Source organism: Elephas maximus, chromosome 9 (assembly GCF_024166365.1).
Source record: "Elephas maximus indicus isolate mEleMax1 chromosome 9, mEleMax1 primary haplotype, whole genome shotgun sequence".
In the NCBI taxonomy this organism is placed as follows: Eukaryota; Metazoa; Chordata; class Mammalia; order Proboscidea; family Elephantidae; genus Elephas; species Elephas maximus.
This window is the reverse complement of record NC_064827.1, coordinates 67326204-67343244: the sequence shown is the minus strand read 5'-3', so window position 1 is coordinate 67343244 and position 17041 is coordinate 67326204. Positions and strand designations below refer to the sequence as shown.

General features: G+C 40.0%; 1 long non-coding RNA gene across 1 annotated transcript in view; it reads right to left on the bottom strand.

The window, feature by feature from the left end:
* The window catches only part of LOC126082739 (uncharacterized), a 40071-nt gene extending 29335 nt beyond the window's left edge, over positions 1–10736 (bottom strand). Inside the window, exon 1 of the long non-coding RNA XR_007518632.1 lies at positions 9968–10736. This is a non-coding gene — a long non-coding RNA (uncharacterized LOC126082739). The remainder of the gene's footprint in view (positions 1–9967) is intronic.
* Positions 10737–17041: the final 6305 nt, after the last annotated feature.

The following is a 17041-nucleotide window of genomic DNA, read 5'->3' as shown; positions in this document are numbered from 1 at the left end:
AAGAAAAATCAGGTAAAAGAATTAAAAAAAATGAAGAAACCTTAAGAATCATGTGGGATTCTATCAAGAGAAATAACCTATGAGTGATTGGAGTACCAGGACAGGGAGGGATAACAGAAAATACAAAGAAAATTGTTGAAGATTTGTAGGCAGAAAACTTCCCTGATATTGTGAAAGATGAGAAGATATCTATCCAAGACACTCATTGAACTCCACATACAGTAGATGTTAAAAGAAAATCACCAAGACAAATTATAATCAAACTTGCCAAAACCAAAGATAAAGAGAGAATTATAAGAGCAGCGAGGGATAAATGAAAAACCACCTACAAAGGAGAGCCAATAAGAATGAGCTCGGACTACATGGCAGAAACCATGTAGGCAAGAAGGCAATGGGATGACATATTTAAAAAATTGAAGGAAAAAAAATTGCCTGTCAAGAGTCATATACCCAGCAAGCCTGTCTCTTAAATATGAAAGTGAAATTAAGACATTTCCAGATAAACACAAGTTTAGGGAATTCGTAAAAAACCAAACCAAAACTGCAAGAAATACTAAAGGGAGTTCTTTGGTTAGAAAATCAATAATATCAGGTTTCAACCCAAGACTAGAATACTGGGCAGAGCAACCAGAAGTCAACCAAAACAGGAAAATAAAAAAAAATTAAAAAAAAAAAGCAGGATTATTAAAAAAAAAAAAAGCCCCAAACAGGGTAACAGCCATATTATTATCTAAAAGAAGACAACATTAAAATAATAAAGAGGTACTAAGAAATGTAATGACACACCTTCCATTTGGAGAGGAAGATACGGCAATACAAAGAAATAAAAAGTAGTTTAAAATTTAGAAAAATAGGAGTAAATAATAAGGTAATCACAAAGAAGACAAACTATCCCACTTATCAAAATAAAACACAATGGAAAAATAGAGACTCAGCAGAAACAAAATCAACAACAACAAATACAAGGAAAGGACAATATATAAAGAAAATCTCAGCACATAAAATTACATGGGAAAAAGAAACTGTCAACAACACACAAAAAAAGACATCAAAATGATAAAACTAAATTCATACCTATCCATTATTACCCTGAATGTAAATGGACTAAATGCACCAATAAAGAGACAGAGAGTGGCAGAATGGATTAAAAAACAAGATCTGTCTATATGCTGCCTACAAGAGACACACCTTAGATGTAGAGACACAAACAAACTAAAACTCAAAGGATGGAAAAAAATATATCAAGCAAACAACAATCAAAAAACAGCAGGAGGGGCAATATTGATTTCCGACAAAATAGACTTTAAAGTTAAATCCATCCGAAAGGATAAGGAAGGAAGTTATATAATACTTAAAGGGACAATACACCAAGAAGATATAACCATATTAAATATTTATGCACCCAATGACAGGGCTGCAAGATACATGAAACAAACTCTATCAGCATTGAAAAGTGAGATAGCTAGCTCCACAATAATAGTAGGAGACCGCAACACACCACTTTTGGTGAAGGACATGACATCCAGAAAGAAGCTCAGTAAAGAAACAGAAGATCTAAATGCCACAATCAACCAGCTTGACCTCATAGACATATACAGAACACTCCACCCAACAGCAACCAAGTATACTTTCTTTTCTAGTGCACATGGAACATTCTCTAGAATAAACCACATATTAGGTCATAAAGCAAGCCTTAGCAGAATCCAAAACATTGAAATATTACAAAGCATCTTCTCTGACCATAAGGCCATAAACGTGGAAATCAGTAACAGGAAAAGCAGGGAAAAGAAATCAAGCACTTGGAAACTGAATAATACCCTGCTCCAAAAAGACTGGATTGTAGAAGCTGTTAAGGATGGAAAAAAGAAATTCAGAGAATCCAATGAGAATGAAAACACTTCCTATCAGAACCTTTGGGACAGAGCAAAAGCAGTGCTCAGAGGCCAATTTATACCAATAAATGCACACATCCAAAAAGAAGAAAGGGCCAAAATCGAAGAACTATCCCTACAACTTGAACAAATAGAAAGAGAGCAACAAAAGAAACCCACAGGCACCAGAAGAAAACAATAAAAATTAGAGCTGAACTAAATGAAATACAAAACAGAAAAACAATTGAAAGAATTAAAAAGACCAAAAGCTGTTTTTTTGAAAAAATCAAGAAAATTGATAAACCACTGGCCAAACTGACAAAAGAAAAACAGGAGAGGAAGCAAATAACCTGAATAAGAAATGAGAGGGGCAATATTACAACAGACCCAACCGAAATTAAAAGACTCATATCAGGTTACTGTGAAAAACTATACTCAAACAAATTAGAAAACCTAGAAGAAATAGAAGAATTCCTAGAAACACACTACCTACCTAAACTGACACAAACTGAGGCTGAACAACTACATAGACCCATAACAAAAGAAGAGATTGAAAAGGTAATCAAAAACTCCCAACAAAAAAAAGCCCTGGTCTGGACAGGTTCACTGCAGAGTTCTAGCAAACTTTCAGAGAAGAGTTAACACCACTACTACTAAAGGTATTTCAGAACATAGAAAAAAACGGAATACTACCAAACTCATTCTATGAAGCTACCATATCCCTGATACGAAAATCAGGTAAAGTTACCACAAGAAAAGAAAATTATAGACCTATATCCCTTGTGAATGTAAATGCAAAAATCCTCAGCAAAATTCTAGCCAATAGAATTCAACAACATATTAAAAAAAATAATTCACCATGACCAAGTGGGATTCATACCAGGCAGGGATGGTTCAACATTAGAAAAACAATTAATGTAATCCACCACATAAATAAAACAAAAGACAAGAATCACATGATTTTATCAACTGATGCAGAAAAGGCATTTGACAAAGTTCAACACTCATTCATGATAAAAACTCTCAGCAAAATAGGAATAGAAGGAAAATTCCTCAACATGATAAAGGGCATTTATACAAAGCCAACAGCCAACATCGCCCTGAATGGAGAGAGCCTGAAAACATTCCCATTGAGATCGGGAACCAGACAAGGGTGCCCTTTATCACCACTCTTATTCAACATTGTGCTGGAAGTCCTAGCCAGAGCAGTTAGGCTAGTTAAAGAAATAAGGGGCATCCAGATTGACAAGGAAGAAATAAAAGTATCTCTATTTGCAGATGACATGATCTTATACACAGAAAACCCTAAGGAATCCTCCAGAAAACTACTGAAACTAATAGAAGAGTTCAGCAGAGTATTGGGATACAAGATAAACATACAAAAATCAGTTGGAATCCTCTACACCAACAAAAGTAACATCGAAGAGGAAATCACCAAATCAATGCCATTTATAGTAGCCCCCAAGAAGATAAAATATTTAGGAATAAATCTCACCACAGATGTAAAAGACTTATACAAAGAAAACTACAGTACACTTCTGCAAGAAACCAAAAGAGACTTACATAAGTGGAAGAACATACCTTGCTCATGGACAGAAAGACTTAACATTATAAAAATGTCTATTCTACCGAAGGCGACCTATACATGTAATGCAATTCCAATACAAATCCCAACAACATTCTTTAATGAGATGGAGAAACAAATCACCAACTTCATATGGAAGGAAAAGAGGCCCCGGACAAATAAGGCATTACTGAAAAAGAAGAACAAAGTGGGAAGCCTTACTTTACCTGATTTTAGAACCTATTTTTTTTTTTTTTTTTATACCCCCACAGTAGTCAAAACAGCCTGGTACTGGTACAACAACAGATACATGGACCAGTGGAACAGAATTGAGAATACAGACGTAAATCCATCCACATATGAGCAATTGATATTTGACAAGGTCTCCAAAACAGTTAAATGGGGAAAAGACAGTCTTTTTCACAAATGGTGCTGGCATAAATGGATATCCATCTGCAAAAAAATGAAACAAGACCCATACCTCACTCAATGCACTAAAACTAACTCAAAATGGATCAAAGGCCTAAATATAAAATCTAAAACGATAAAGATCATGGAAGAAAAAATAGGGACAATATTAGGAGCCCTAATACATGGCATAAACAGTATACAAAACATTATAAAGAATGTAGAAGAAAAACTAGATAACTGGGAGCTCCTAAAAATCAAACATCTATGCTCATCCAAAGACTTCACCAAAAGAGTAAAAAGACCACCTACAGACTGGGAAAAAGTTTTTAGCTATGACATTTCTGATCAGCACCTGATCTCTAAAATCTACATGATACTGCAAAAATACAAATAACCCAATTGAAAAATGGGCAAAAGATATGAATAGACACTTCACTAATGAAGACATTCAGGTAGCTAAGAGATATATTAGGAAATGTTCACGATCATTACCCATTAGAGAAATGCAAGTCAAAACTACAATGAGATTTCATCTCCCTACAACAAGGCTGGCATTTATCAAAAAAACACAAAATAATAAATGTTGGGGAGGCTGTGGAGAGATTGGAACACTTATACACTGCTGGTGGGAATGTCAAATGGTACAACCACTTTGGAAATCAATTTGGCACTTCCTTAAAAAGCTAGAAATAGAACTACTATACAATCCAGCAATCCCATTCCTTGGACTATATCCTAGAGAAATAAGAGCCTTTATGCAGCATTGTTTACGATAGCAAAAAGATGGAAGCAACCAAGGTGCCCATCAATGGATGAATGGACAAATAAATTATGGTATATTCACACAATGGAACACTATGCATGGATAAAGAACAGTGAGGAATCTGTGAAACATTTCATAACGTGGAGGAACCTGGAAGGCATTATGCTGAGTGAAATTAGTCAGTTGCAAAAGGACAAATACTGTATACGACCACTATTATAAGAACTTGAGAAATAGGTTAAACTGAGAAGAAAACATTCTTTCGTGGTTAAGAGAGGGGGGAGGGAGGGAGGGTGGGAGAGGGGCCCTCACTAATTAGATAGTAGATGAGAACTACTTTAGGTGAAGAGAAAAACAGCACACAATACAGGGAGGTCAGCACAACTGGACTACACCAAAAGCAGTTTCCTGAATAAACTGAATGCTTCGAAGGCCAGTGTAGCAGGGGCAGGGGTCTGGGGACCATGGTTTCAGGGGACATTTAAGTCAATTGGCATAATAAAATCTATTAAGAAAACATTCTGCATCCCACTTTGAAGAGTGGCGCCTGGGGTCTTAAACGCTAGCAAGCAGCCATCTAAGGTGCATCAATTGGCCTCAACCCACCTGGATCAAAGAGCATGAAGAACACCAAGGACACAAGGCGATTACAAGCCCAAGAGACAGAAAGGGCCACATGAACCAGAGACTACATCATCCTGAGACCAGAAGAGCTAGATAGTGCCCGGCTACAACCGATGATTGCCCTGACAGGGAACACAACAGAGAACCCCTGAGGGAGCAGGAGAGCAGTGGGATGCAGACCCCAAATTCTCATAAAAAGGCCAGACTAAATGGTCTGACTGAGACTAGACGACCCTGGTGGTCATGGTCCCCAGACCTTCTGTTGGCCCAGGACAGGAACCATTTCCAAAGCCAACTCTTCAGACATGGATTGGACTGGACAACGGGTTGGAGAGGGATGCTGGTGAGGAGTGTGCTTCTTGGATTAGGTGGACACTTGAGACTATGTTGGCATCTCCTGCCTGGAGGGGAGAGATGAGAGGGTGGAAGGGGTTAGAAGCTGGCAAAATGGGCACGAAAAGTGGAGGGAGACAGCAGGCTGTCTCATTAGGTGGAGAGTAATTGGGAGTGCGTAGCAAGGTGTATATGCGTTTTTGTGTGAGAGACTGACTTGATTTATAAACTTTCACTTAAAGTACAGTAAAAATTATGAAAAAAAAGAATAAAGAAGTTGGAATACTGACAGCTTAAGGCAGAGAGGGAGACAAAGACTTAATAGGCAAGAGCCAACTTAGTATCCAATAAGAAGGTGCCAAGAAAGGAAGATAGGTGACATTTAGATAGGTTAGAATGGCACCAAAATTGAGCCCCAGGTAATTGGAGTTTTCTTCAACTGTTTCAGGAGCGAGAAAAGAGTGAGGGCAAAGACAGGGCCTGCAGCAGGCGAAGAAGGAAGAATGATTTAGAGGCAGATGTCACAGCTTAGGAAGGGAGCAGCTTGACCCTGCTGCTTAAGAAGGGAAGTGCCTGGAAGGCCTGGCAATCTGGCCACTGCATGCACCTTTGATGGCTGTTTGCGGTGGCATATGGATGAGGGACGATGGCAGCACCACAGTGAAACAAGGGACAATTATGGATGGCATTTTAAGAAGGAAAGCAAAAGGGGGTGAGGAACTAGAGGCCCATGGCGTTATGAATCTCCAATTGTGAAATTTTTCAGGGTATTTACTCTCTACTAGCAAGAAGTCACAGACGATGAGAGGCACAAGGGGTCGGGTGGTGCCTCCATAGCTAACCATTAAGGGGGAGACTGTGAGTAGCATTTTAAATGTCAAGTACAGGATAGGGGAAGGATAATTGTAAGCATTTGTCCAAGAAAGTTCTTGGATTCGGACAAACTCTATTTTTCTTTTTAAGATCATTCATAGCGGCCAAGTATACACTTTGCTGAAATAAAGGAGAAGCTTATAAAAATGACATATGGCTTCATTTAAAACTTTTTTAAATATGTAGGCAGAATGGAGAAGGTCCCTGGGTGGTGCAAATGATTTGCTCTTAGCTACTAACCTAAAGGTTGGCAATTCAAACCCACCCAGTGGCACTGTGGAAAAATGGCTTGGTGATCTTCTTCCATAGAGATTACGACAAGAAAAGTCTGTGGAGCAGTTCTACTCTGTAACACATGGGGTCACCATGAGTTGGAATCAACTTAACAACAATTTTCAAGCAGGATGGAAGGTATACCTGGGATTGTACAGTTGGGCAGAAAAGGAATCCTTCCTTCAAGGGGTTTTCAATCAAGTTTGATAACAATTCCTCACATTTATATATCACTTTCCTAATTTTTTTGAATCTTCTGTCTCATTTGATTGTCAAAACTATCATAGAAGCAACTCCATAAACCATCCCACATCATGGACAAAGAAACAGAAACCAACGGACCAAGAGATCAAGGGTCTTGCTTTTGTTAAACAGCTAGTTGATGATGGGCCCAAGTCACCAACCAATTCTTCTGTTTCCCTCTTCCATGACTCAACTCATGTGCTTACTGACACCTTTTCACAAATGGGGGATAGTGGGAAAAATTATAAGTGCATGACTAAGTCACTACTTGATTAATGTATATCCCTTTTTCGGGTAACATCAGGAGTTTTAAAATACTAGAATTACGTGTTAAGGATGCTCAAAACTTTCAATGATGGAATTTACAGCCCTAATCATAGAAGACATTTACTCCAGCTCCACATGTTGTAGATAAGAAAGTAGGCCTGGAACATGAAAATGCCAGAATGTCAGAGAGTTGGCCTGACCCTCATCCTTCATTTGGCCAAATGCTTTCCAATTTGGGGTCTTTGTCATGGCAATTTTTTTTTCCACATCTACATATCTATTGTGTAACTCATCTTGTTCTCTGTTTTTCAACAGGCCTACATTTTAAAGGTAAATACATTTTTAAAGGGATCATTGATTCCTTACTGTTCACAAAGCTTATCATAAAGAAAAGATCATCATAAAAATAAATACATAACCATTAAAAGTAATATGCTGATCCGTCAACCACAGGAAATCATCCCATTTACTAACACACCACATTCTGGAGAACGTTGATCTGAATCAAACTTCCCATTTTACAGGTGAGAGACTTGAGCCCTGAGAGGGGCTCCCAGCAGCAGATCAGCCTCCTAGCCTCTGCTCACTTACCTGGTTACAGCGGCTCATATTCCAATAAATGACGAAAATGTTCCCTGCTTTACCCATGGTGGGTTCTCAGGTATGGACCAGAAAGTGAGACTACAGCCAATACTGCCTGAGATGATGTGTCATAGAAAGGATTCAACAGGACCCAACAGTGAGCAATAGCCAGTGATTCACCTCCTGTTGTTAATCTCAAAAGTGGTCTTTGGAAGCAGGAAGTTTCTACAGCTAGTATTTTCCAACTGGGGAGCAGTCGACCTCCTCCAGGGGATTCAGGGTCTCAAGCTTAAAGGCCAAAGCTACTGACTGCCAACCTTCAGTGCTCAGTGTTCCCTACCCCCAGCAATAATAAAAAGATGTTCCTGGGAGGCTCTGACAATAACCTAGCAAGCCTTTGCACAGGAGGTCCTGGTGTTTTCCAGAGAATGCTGTTTTTGAAATCTTGATAGTCAATAGCAAGCTGAATACTCTGTTTGCAAAAGTGGAGCTGACATGTTTTATTTTTATCTTTGTACTGAAAAACCAGGGGGAAATTTTGGTGGTGAATGTTTCAGAGAGTTCCAGGCAGACCGTGGCATTTTTCTGGTATAACCTTTTGCTGGGTCCTCAGCTATCCCAAAGGATGAAAAGGGAAAATTGCTGACATACTAGGTAGGACCTGGGAAAACCAAACAATTGCCCAGTCAGAGTCTAAACGGATATGGTAAACTCAGAACCACCCAGACCACCCTGGTGTTGTTGTGTGCTGTGGAGTCAATTCTGACTCACAGTGACCCTCTAGGACAGAGTAGAACTGCCCCATAGGGTTTCTTAGGCTGTAATCTTTTCGGGAGCAGATTGCTAGGTCTTTTCTCCCCCAGAGCCACTGGTGGTTTCGAATTGCATACCTTTTGCTTAGCAGCCAAGCACTTAACCTTTCTATCTCCAGGGTTCCTTAGACCAGTGATACTGAAAAAAACCCTAAGCCCACTGCCGCCAAGTCGATTCCAACTCATAGTGACCCTATAGGACAGAGTAGAACCGTCCCATAGAGTTTCTAAGCAGTGGCTGGTGGATTCGAACTGCCAACCTTTTGGTTAGCAGCCGTAGCACTTAACCACTACGCCACCAGGGTTTCCTATATATGTATATATATTTTTTTTCTTATTAAACTCACAATTTCCATAGTGGGCAATGGTGGTCCAGTGGTACAATTCTCAACTTCCATGCGAGAGACCTGGGTTCTTCTCCCAGGCAATGCATCTCACGCACGGCCACCACTTGCCAGTCAGTGTTGGCTTCCATTTGCTATGATTGTGTTGCTACGACGCTGAACGGATTCCAGAGGAGCTTCCAAACTAAGGCACACTAGGAAGAAAGGCCGCCAATCTACTTCTGCAATTCATCCAATGGAAACCCTATGGATCACAACAGCACAATCCGCAGTGGATCATGGGATTAGTGCAGGCCTGGGCAGCATGTTGTTCCATTGTGCATGCGGTCTCCATGAGTCAGGGGCCACCAATAACAACATTTCCATATAGGGCTTCCCAGTAAGTCCTTCAGTGGGAAGGGTGTACATTCCTTTTCATGGAGCTGGGAAGACCTCTAAGGCAGAGCCTATGATGAAAAGATAGACAGTGTCCCAGGAGGAAAGAGGACCACACAGTAGCATCTCCCAGCCGGGCCCTGGGAAGATGAGGGGCGCAGGGCTCTGGGGAAGCAGCGGATGAGAATCAGGCTGTGGTTATTTAAGGCTAGTCTTTCCTTGCTTCGTACATGGGAAAGGGAGGGTTGTTAGTATGAGACAAGAGCTCAAATTGGCGACTGACTGGTTTTGATTTAATTACATAGTGAGATAGTTTCTTAGGAGCATACAACACAATCCTTTCTCCTAAACTTGGGTTTTATTTTCACAAAACACTTCTCCTGTAACATGTCATTTCTAAACACTTATTGCCATTCCCAGAACTGCTTGCAGCCTTTCAGAAACCCATTATTTTATAATTATAATCAAGACTATTAGGACAGGGAAATTTGTGCCAAAAAGCACATTTACACTCAGAATTGTCACTTAGAGCTGTCACAGGGAGGTATCATCTCTATTGCTGTCAAAATCAAGAAGGTAGCACACTCCGTCTTTTAAGTTTTCAGTTTCTAGATGGAGTGGGAGTTACTGACCTTGTCTAAATTATTCTCCAGCCACTCCTCAGGTTATCCTGAGCCAGCCCAGGATATCAAGGCATCCATCACCTGGTAGAAAGAATACAGCCCTGAGAAACAGGTCAGCTTGGGTTCAAACCCTGATTCTGCCTCTTCCAACTGTGTGGTGTTAGACAATTTTCTCTTTGCATCTCATTGTCCTCATCTGTAAAATGACAAACCTATCTATACTTGCCTCATGGGCTCATTTTAATAATTAAATCAATCGGTACATAAATTAAAACTGCCCCAGGTATGTAACAAAAGCTCAGCAAGTGGTAGCTATTATTGTAAGCAATACATGCTAGCTGTGTGACCTTGGGCAAGTTATTCATCCTCTCTGGGCATCCATTTCTCATCACTAGCAATAATAGTATCCCCCTTTGGTTAACATCAAATCCATCGTGGTGAGATAAGTGGTCTCATGCATTTTTGTGGGAGAAGGGTGCTCTTGGCATAGTACTGTATTTAGAAATCCTGGCTCTGAAGCAGGATGGACTTAGATCCTAATCCCAGAGTTGCCTTTTATGTGTAGGTGACCTTGGGCATGTTATATAATGACTCCGAGCCTCAGTCACTTCATCTGTGAATTGGAAGTAGTGTCTTCCTAAGTCACTGATGTGGCAAAATAAATGAGATAATTTATATAAACCCCTTGCACAAAATGATTGCTCAATTAACAATATGGAGAAATTCTATTCTGTCCTATAGTGTCTCTATGAATTGGAATCGATTCAACAGCAACTTTTTGTTGTTGTTTATTGTTATTGTAAGGTGCCTGGGTGGTACAAGCAGCTTGTGATTAGCTGCTAACTTAAAGGCTGGTAGTCCAAACCACCCAGCGGCTCCATGGAAGAAAGATCTAGAAAACTCTCTCCATAAAGATTCCAGCCAAGAAAATTCTATGAAGCAGTTCTACTCTGTAACATGTGGGGTCGCCATGAGTCAAAATGGACTTGACAAGTTTTTTTTTTTTTTCTTTTTGAATTGTTGTTATTATCATTATTGTCAAGTGAGAGAAGACGATTACCCCCACTTTAAGTGTTGAAACCTGAGCCTCAAGGGACCTGAATGACTTGCCCAAAATCACCCTAGAAGTAGATGGAGAGCCTGAACCAGATCTCGAGTGATCACTCCACCAAGAGCCTGCTCTATTACAAATGAACAGGTATCATACATAAAGAAGAATAAGACCTAGAGATAGCCATTAAGGATATACATTACCAGGGTATTCTCTCCCCTTCCACAAGTAATGTTTGGAATAGTTGAGCTTAAAGAAGCAGAGTGGAGGGAATAGTTGACAAGAACAGGAATGGAAGACAACCATGAAAGTCTAGAGCCCGCAAGGCTATGTAGGCAGCAGAGAACTGTGGTCTAGAACTTTGCAGCCTTGACTGGGAGGCCCAGAAAACATCATCTGTAGAAATGGAGCTTTGTTTACTCATCGATTCTTCAAATAAATAGATGTTTCCTGTTTACTATGCTTCAAGCATCGTGATCACAGGTGGAGAAGCAGGAGGGTGAACTGTCATGCTCTCTCTTCTCACAGAGCTTACAGTCAATCTAGTGGGGACTCTTGTAAGTCCATGAAGACCATCTAGAAACCTGCTGGCAATTTCTAGAAGGGTTACAGCGTCCAGAAGGAAGCTGGGCTTCTGAAAATCCTGTGGGTGGAGGCTGAGTCAGAATGAAGCTGTTTAATTATAGTTAAGTCACTCTTATGCTCCCATAGGCTGGAGAAACACAGCAATTGCTGTAAAGCCATTGTGGGGAACATTGCCAATGCTTTTTCCTGTGCCCTGTTTATAAAGTCCCAGAGGAGCCCTCACCCATAAGAGAACTGTGTTCCTCATGTAGAACATACATGATTTTCAATCCTTGAATCAACCTTACAAAGTAATATCCTTGCCCTGGTTTTTCCTTGCAGTTAACTGGATACTCAGAGAAGTGAAGCCCAAGGCACAGAGCTAATTGGTAAGGGTGAATCTGAGTTGGAGCTTTCTCCAGAAGCCACATGATGCAAAGCACCAGGGGGGGTCTTTCTGGAGTTTAGCACTAGAAAAACTACATTGATGCTCACTCTTAGTACCATTTCTTCCTCTCTTTGTTCTTTGTCCAGATTTTGTACTTCTGATTAACTCTATTGTCCATGTGGAGTCCCTGGGTGGTACAAATGATTAACGCACACAGCTGTTAACTGAAAGATTGGAGGTTTGAGTCTACCCAGAGGAATCTAGAAGAAAGGCCTGGGGATCTACTTCCAAAAAACCAGCCATTGAAAACCCTATGGAGCACAGTTCTACTCTGACACACATGGGGTCACCATGAGCTGTAGCTGACACAATGGCAACTAATTATTGCCCATGTATACTTTATTTGAAGCTCCCTCAAGTCTTATGTGGAAAGTGTTATATCATAAGTTATTTGTTATGTATACATAATATATATGGATATGTATTTGCCTAATGAGTCATGGCTTTAGTGAAAAACCCTCCACTGGTATCAACCACAGGGGAGGTTTCTCAGGGTTCTACAGGTGACACTACAGGGGTTTCACTTCCCATTTTGCCAACTTAAAGTGTAAAGCCCCAGGGTGTAGTGGAAAGTAAGCTGCACTGAGTGGGCCAGAGGCCCAGGTTCAGCCCCTGCCACTTGCTCACTCAGTGGCCTGTTGACAGTAAATTTACTTCACTGAACCTCAGGTTTCACATCAGTAAAATGGACCTAATGATTCTTGATCTGCCTACCTCACCTGGCTAAAAAAAAAAAAAAAATGAGACATTTAAATGTGATTGTAATTGTATGATTATGTTACAAGTTGTAGGCTATGACATAAATTTACAGCACTATAGTTAATTTCTCTCCACTCCACTCTTCAACTCTTTTTCATCCAGAGGGTTTAAACAGCTCCATGGAGCCCATCCTAGCCCTGACTTTCCTCTTTTTTCTCCTTCTGTGTCTGTCCATATCATTTCTTTGCCTTCTTGCCTACCTCACCTGCAATTTTCAGAATTCTCCATCTGGGAGAGGGGACTGATGGGAAGGGGCCAATGTCAGCTTTGTATAAAGGAAACATTCTAGTTGTATTTTGATTTTCACCCCTGGTGCCTTGTGTATTTGCTTGAACTAACTTTCATACGCAGAATGTCTACTCAGATATAAGCACAAGCACACTCAAATATAGCATGGACTTACACAAACACACAGCCTCTAGCAAATCAGAAACTAACTCAAACATTTGTGTATATGCAATCCTGTGCCAAGACAAGTGTACAGAACCTATAGCAAACAGCTGTAAACATCTGCATCAAATGCATGTGTTCCCCATGAGGTATAATCACATTCCCTTCCATGTGGATATGTTCGCACAGACAAAACCACTCTCACATACACACAAACCCTGACAGGAACTCACGGAAGCATATGTACAAATGCATATGCCCACTTTCACTAGCACCCAAGACACATAAACACATCAAGCATGTTCAACAATGCCAGCCATGATCAAACCAAAATATACTCTGAAACACTGTTAGAAACACACTCCTGGGTGTGGCCTTATCTTCAGTGCTTGACCACTGGATTTTCTACATGTCCACATCGCCCTTTCTTTGAATGCACCAGGTCTGGGGAAGTTGGGTAAGTGTGATTTTCTGAGAACTCCCCTTACCATGACCCCCATTAACCTCAGGGACATTGCTTTCTCAATAATAACTTCCAGTCGTTCCTAAATGTAGTCTGTGAGTGAAGCCCCCACAGGAAGCAGCAATGTGAGCTCCACATGTTGAATCATTTCACAAACAGTTCTCCTATCAGTGGGAGGTGGGGGGACCCCAGCCCTCTATGTTTCTCAGAAGGGATTCAAATTTTCACCAAACAACACTTACCCTGAGAAGAATCCTTTGCTGCAAGGCATTTCATGTGGTCATCCCAGCTACATTAGCCCATATGATTCTGAGATCATCGAGAAGAGGTGACATCCTAAGCTCACACCATCTTTCCTCTTGCCTTTAATCAGAACTGACCATTATGAGACTCAGAAGTTGGGCTTCTTTAAACAAGTGTCACCTTCAACCAAATTTTTTAACACCGTCTCCTCAAAAGTCATAATTTAGTAGGTAATGATTTTTTTTTATTATTTTATTGTTGTTGTTGAGAAAATACAGAGCAAAACATGCACAAATTCAACAGTTTCTGCATGTACAATTTAGTGACACTGATTACATTCTTGGAGTTGTGCAACCATTTTCATCCTCCTTTTCTGAGTTGTTCCTCTCTCATTAATATAAACTCACTGCCCCCTAAGGTTTCTATCTAATCTTTGGAGTTGCTGTTGTCAATCTGATCCCCTATAGTTAGTTCTTAAAACAGCGTAATGCTCAAGACAGACCTTTATTACTAGTGAACCTATATAACAAATTTATCTATCTATCTCAAAAATAAAATAAAATAAAATTTTATTACATTGCTGAATTTCCTTATATGTTATCTTTTCCTCCAAATTGAAAATAATTTTACTCCTAATTATAAAATACATACGTATATTTTTTAATGCCACCATTAAGATATAATCACTGCATTTTGGCTTTATCCTTTTAGCATTCACTCTTTCTTCTTATATATATATAAAAACCCAGTGCCATCGAGTCGATTCCAACTCATAGCGAGCCTATAAGACAGAGTAGAACTGCCCCATGTGTATATACACACACATACAGTATGGAGCCCTGGTGGCATAGTGGTTAAGAGCTCGGCTGCTAACCAAAAAGTCTGCAGTTCAAATGACCACCCACTCCTTGGAAACCCTGTGGGGCAGTTCTCTTTGTCCTATAGGATCTCTATGAGTTGGAATTGACCCAATGGCAAAGTGTTTGGTTTTTTTGGTACTGTTGGGTTTTAAGATAACTTCAGGGGATATTTTTTGGTTTCAGGTTTAAAGATTATCTCAGGGCAATATTTTCAGGTCTCCATGGCTCCAGAAATTCTAGAGTCCATGATAATTTGAAATTCTGTTCTGCATTTCCCCCCTTTAGGTCAGGATTCTTCTATGGAATCTTTGATCAAAATGTTTGCTTATGGTAGCTGGGTACCACCCAGTTCTTCTGATCTGATGGCAAAGGAGGCAGTTCATGGAGGTAATTAGCCACAAATTCAATATCCTCCTCCTGTTCCTGACTCCTCTTCTTCCTCTATTGCTCCAGGAGAATAGAGGCTAATGGTCATGCCTTGGATGGCCATGTGTGAGGTTTTAAGACCCCCAGATACTGCACAATGAACTAGGAGGTAGAACAGAAGCACTAAACTTGATATTAGGCCAATTATTTTAATAAATGGAAAAAATATTAAAGTTGTCAAAGATTTCATTTTACTTGGGTCCACAATCACACCCATGGGAGCAGCAGTCAAGAAATCAAATGGCATATTGTATTGGGCAAATCTCCTGCAAAAGACCTCTTAAAATGTTAAAAAACAAAGATGTGACTTTGAGGTTCAGGTGAGCCTGACCCAAGCCATGGTACTTTCAATCACCTCATATGCATGCAAAAGCTGGACAATGAATAAGGAAGACTGAAGAAGAATTACTGCCTTTGAATTATGGTGTTGGTGAAGAGTATTGAATATACCACAGACTGCCAGAAGAATAGACAAATCTGTCTTGGAAGAAGTACAGCAAGAATGTTCCTTAGAAGGGAGGATGACAAGACTTCGTCTCATTACTTTGGATATGTTATGAGGAGGGACCAGTCCCTGGAGAAGGACATCATGCTTGGTAAAGAAGAGAAGGTCAGCAAAAAAGAGGAAGACCCTCAATGAGATGCACTGACACAGTGGCTGCAACGATGGGCTCAAATATAGCAAGAATTGTGAGCATGGCACAGGACCAGGCACTGTTTCATTCATTCAGTTACCTCCATTTCATTTGACAGTGCCTAACAACAACAACAGGCCAATTAACTGGGATATTCTATGAAACCATGAACCTGAATCTCCAAACTAAGGAACCAAATCCCATGAGGTGTTTGGCTGTACATAAGCAGCCTCGGCAGCTACTATCTCTCTTTTTGTTATTGTTATAAATATACCTATCACACAACTTTTGCAAGTTCAAATTTTTATAGGTGTACGACTTTTGAATGACAAAGTGACACTGTATTTTTTTTTATTGGCTCAAAAAATTGTGGTTAAATACAGTTATTTCCAGCATATCCCCAACAGCCTTATTTATGATATGGGGGTATACCAAAGATATAAAAAATGAGAACTGGATTTATAAAGACAAAATATATATCAGATTTTAAATTAATAAATACAATGTTCTAAGCAATGACTAGGATGATTGTAAGTTTGTGAGTGTGTATAATTCCTCAGGAATTAGTTACGGGGGTTCTACCTTTGAAGGTAAACGGCCTTGAAGTGGAAGGAGGATCCTGAATCAGGTGCCTTCAGAATCGTCAAGTAGAATTTAAATTATATTCAGTGGAAAAGGAAAAAGTGAGTAAATTCTCAGTTCTATTGAAACTACCATGGCAGTTTTGTTTTAAGATGGCTTAAATATGTTACTTGCCTGGGTGGCATAAGCAGTTTGCAATGGGCTGCTAACCTAAAGGTTGGTGGTTTGAGTCCACTCACCTGCTCCAGGGACAAGGGCTTAGCAAACTGCTTGCATAAAGATTATAGCCAAGAAAACCATATAGAGCAGTTCTGATCTGTAGCACGTGGGGTTACCATGAGTTGGGGGCTGACTCAGTAGCAGCTAACAATGACAAAACATAATACATGAGGTAGTTTCTATTCAAATGCTCAGGAAAAGAATAGTGTTCCTTTCTGCTTTCACTCTTAGTTCTAATTCGATTTGATGGGCTAAGAGTTGACTTGAAATTTCCCTGTCATGGACTCCTTAGTTGAGCTGGCTAAAGCACCAATCTAGAAGGTTCTGTATTTTAGCCCTGGTACTTATTCCCTCTGCACTGTAAACTCCATGAGATTAGCAGCCCTGTGTTTGTATCTTGCACACCACTGAATTATCTGCCCTTAGCACAGCACAGTACCTGG